The following is a 4,164-nucleotide window of genomic DNA, read 5'->3' on the forward strand; positions in this document are numbered from 1 at the left end:
TTTTTTTTTTTTTTTTTTTTTTTTTTTTTTTTTTTTTTTTTTTTTTTTTTTTTTTTGGTGGCGGGGTGTGGGAGGATGGAAAGGAGGCTTGGTGGCCAAAGCCATCAGCCTTAGCGGGTGTCGTTTGTCCCAGGCAGGAAAGCCTCCGCGCCCCACTGCTGCCCGTCCCGGCGCGGCCGGCCCCGCGGTGCGCGCAGCGAGCGCGCAGGTAGCGAGAGGAAAGCGGCCGCGGCGGAGGGAGCACGGCTCGGAGAGCGCTTGGGCAGGTGCGGACGGCGAACGGCGAGACCCCAGGAACGGCAGCAACCATCCCCGCGGCACGGGAGGGCTTTCAGCCGGGAAAGCTCCTGCCGCTCCTCTTTGCTGTTGGGCGCTCGTCGGGCCGCGATGGCGAGCCGTCAGAGAGCCTCGGCCCGGGGAGCGACCCTGGGGTGGCGGGGACGTGCCGCGGCCCCGCTCGGCAAGGGCTGGTCCTTGCTTCACCTCGCTGCGCAAGGACAGCCCAGATCGCAGGGCGGGCGCGTCGCTTGCTTCGCTCAGCTCTTTGGAGCCGCTTGCATCGGGCTGGATTGGAGGGATGAGAAAAGTTATTTTATCTGTTTCCTAAAGCGAATGATCCTTCTCTTTGCTTTTTCTTTTTCTTTTTTTTTTTTCCTTATTTTTCCTCTTTTTTTTCTTTCTTTATTTTTTTTTTTTTTTTTAAAGTAATCTCTTTTTTGATACGAGTACCAATGATAAATAAATGTGGGCAGGTTTGTCCGGCTCCCCCCACCTCACCCATCACTCCCGTGACGTGAGGAAAGACTCGCGAAGGAACAGGAGGAAATTATGGGCAACGCAAACACCACCAAGTATGCTTTTCCACGAAAAGAAAAAGAACAACAAAACAAAACACGCAAAAGAAAAAACAAAACAAGAAAAATTACTCAAGCACCAAAAACCATAAATAGGGGATGGAAGAGAAAGGACTTGCAGCAAAGCCCCCCTCTCAAGCCCCAGGGGAGGAGTAGGCAGTAGGTTACCGGAAGGAGCAGAGATTAAGTCTACCTTTACCATGCTCAAAATTAAGAAGCATCCTAGTGTCTGTGCTACTGAACAGCAAGGAGGCTTTCAAAACGCCGCTTTGCTAGGTAAAAATTACTCCGGGCACCTCTCCCGCAATTCCTCCCCCTCCGTGCACCCCGAAACCTGCAGAGGAGCACGAAATCCGCCTGGTCCTGCCGGGCACCTCCACGGAGCAGGCCTGCAGGTTTTCCTGTAATTCCGGGATTCCCTGTTGTAAGCTCTTAAACAGAATATTGAAAACATTTTCCTTATGGTGCCTGTTCTTGCCTTGTAGCGCTGGTACTAAACAAATAAGAAAAGTGTGTTAAAGGGAGGCTACAGTTACAGCATCTTGGCCTAATATTCCCACATATAATTAAAACCATAGCCACAATAATACATAAATAAATAACAGCAAACAGAAGGGACCATTCCTGTTCCTGTTGAAAACAACTGTTTTGGCTGTATCACTGTGTTATTTTATTGGAGCAGTCTACACCGTTCCCTCCTGATTTTATTTTAATTTATTTTAGTAGGAGAGACAGCAGGGAAAGAAATGATGCATTTGGGTTGTTTTTTGGTTTTTTTTTCCCTTTTAAGTCTATGTTTAGTTTTAATTTTCCTGTATTTTAAAATAAACACGTTGGCTGCAGAGTGTTTGATCTTTGCAAAAAGGAAGCCTATATTGTAAAGGAATGTGGAGCAGTTTGGTATGAAAATGGGGTTGTGACTCACAGCTGCAGGCAGAAAAAAAGGTGTTGTGGTGTCAGCCAGAGGTGTTCAGTCTAATAACTCAAGCTGTAAACTGTATCCTCTAAAATTACTTACATAGTAAATCACTCAGGGGTTAAAAAATAGACTGGAAAGTGTAAAGGAGGGGGAAAAAATCTTTTAGAAGTTCCCTTCATGAAAATTATTTGTAATGATTGGAATTAAGAGTTTAATATCTCGCTCATTTTCTTAAATGTGAGGCTGATACAGTTAATTGCCACTATATAGCCGATGGTGCTTACTCTCGGTCGTTCGCGAAAGGAACAGAAACTTGAAACTCATGTTTGAGGATAGCTGTTTCTTTGACAGCTTTGCCCGGTTTACAGCTGATTTTGACCATCTCGAAGAAAAAAAAAAAAAAAAAAATTAAAGAGGCAGTCAGGGCAGTGAATTATCCTTAACAATTTTGTATCGCAGCGAAAACCCTCGGAAGAGCCTCCTCCCTCTGCACAGCCGAGGGGAGAGCGCCTCTGACATGCCTTTCTCCCCGAGACACGGCGTTTCCCTCTCTTTGCCTCACGTAGGTGTATTAGTCTGCGAAACTGGGGAGGCTTTGAAAGGAGAGCTCTCTTCCAGCTTAACTTCTGGGTCTGCAGCAGTTCAGTCCGGGAGAGCAGGGGGGAAAATATTAACCCTCAACTCCGGTGTCATCTGCAGTGTTTTTCTGCAAAGGAATGGAGCGAGTAATGAAGCAGGAATCCGAAAGGAGCATCCCAAGTCGAAATGTTGCCTTTCAGAGGAGCTTTCCCCATTTCCAGGAGCAGTTTCCTCCACTGGAAAGGAGATGCTGGCTGTGACTTTCGGGTGGTTGCACCTCGGCTGATAGGGAAAGTAACTTGCTGGGAAGATTTCCATCAAGAGACAAATTGAGGGATTGGGAAAAAAAAAATAAAATAAGCAAAATAAGATAAAAATAAGATAAAAGCAAATTCAAAACAAAACAAAACAAAACTGGGGAAAATGCCTTACGGGCGTCAGCAAATGTTTACGGTGGAAATAAGAAGTCAACAACAATTAAAATCTGGAAATCACGTTCATTAGTATGCAGCACATACGATCTATCTTTTATGTTTATCTTTCTCCGCGGATCAATATTGTAGCAGCATGTGCCGGGAACAAGCAGAAATCTGGCCACTGCATGTGGCTGACCTTTCCCTCTCTCCCTACAGGTCAGATCGTCTTCATCAAAACAGGTCAGCTCGTCTTCATAACTATCATCACCTAATGCGGCCGCAGCCACGGCTCTCATTAAAACCGGTATTTAATCTAGGCTCTGTGACTAAGAATCAAAGGAGAAGGAGTGTTTGCCCACACAGAGGAATTAGCAGACTAGGAAGAAGAAGGGGGGAAAAAAGTTGGAATGAAAATTGCTCTTTTTCTTTCTTTCTTTTTTTTCTCGTTTTTTTTTTGTTTTTTTTTTTTTTTTGTTTTTGTTTTTCCACCGCAAACTGCTGTACACCGAGATCCAGCCCGAACCCGCTCACACCCGCACAGCCCCCGTCTCCTGCGGGGGCTCCGCTGCCAGGAACACGGGCCGGGCAGCGGATCGGCCCGAGCCCCGTCCCTGCCGCTCCCGGGACGGCCGCGGCCACCCACGGACGTGCGGCGGCCGGGGCGCTGTGCGAGGCCCCCAACATCCGCGCCCGGCGGACTGCCGCGGACAGGTGTCGGGGAGATCCCGTCCCGCGGCCACCAACCCTGCCCGCCTGGGGCTGGGTCACGCCGGGTGCCCCCCGCGGACCCCACGGCCGCCCCCAGCCCCCTGCGAGGTGCGATGCCGCGCGTGTAAAACACCCGCTCAATCACTTACTGGCGCTTGAATTACTCCCCACCACCCCCCCCCCGCCTCCTGCTTTAGTTGCCGATTATTTTCTTTTTAACACCAAAAGAGCGTCCTTCCCCCTCCGGAATGCAACAGCTGATCCCGCGCGTGGGGCCCCGGCGCGGCTGGAGGAGTCCTCGCTCCTCTCCCGGCTCCGCCACTCGTCCCTGCCAGTTCCCCGAGCTCCTCATCGAAAAGAGCTTGGGACCACGGGCGAGGGACGCGGGGGAACCTGCTCGTGTTTCCTGCGCTGCGAGGAAGTGGGAACCGCGATCCGTTTGGTGCCGCTCTTCCTTTTCTCGGGACAGCAGTTAAGCAGCCACTTTGAAGTGTTTATTAAAGACATGAAACCTCGAGCGAAGGTTTTCCCTTCCCTCCCCCTGTCGTCTTGTGCTTCTCCTTCTTCTCTTTTCTTCTTTTCTCTCCCCCAAAAGTATTAAAAACAGAAATCGTCCAGAAAATAAATTTTAAAAATAATAAATAAAGTGGAAAAAAAATTAATAAAGGAAAGAAAGAAAAGAAAATAA

The 4,164-nt window shown here is 48.7% G+C and overlaps 1 long non-coding RNA gene across 1 annotated transcript in view; it reads right to left on the minus strand.

Moving 5' to 3' along the window:
- Positions 1-1,704: 1,704 nt before the first annotated feature.
- Positions 1,705-4,164, minus strand: part of LOC107200125 — a 3,583-nt gene continuing 1,123 nt past the window's right edge. The window contains exon 2 of the long non-coding RNA XR_001519504.3: positions 1,705-2,654. This is a non-coding gene — a long non-coding RNA (uncharacterized LOC107200125). The remainder of the gene's footprint in view (positions 2,655-4,164) is intronic.

This window comes from Parus major, chromosome 1 (genome assembly GCF_001522545.3).
Source record: "Parus major isolate Abel chromosome 1, Parus_major1.1, whole genome shotgun sequence".
Taxonomy (NCBI): Eukaryota; Metazoa; Chordata; class Aves; order Passeriformes; family Paridae; genus Parus; species Parus major.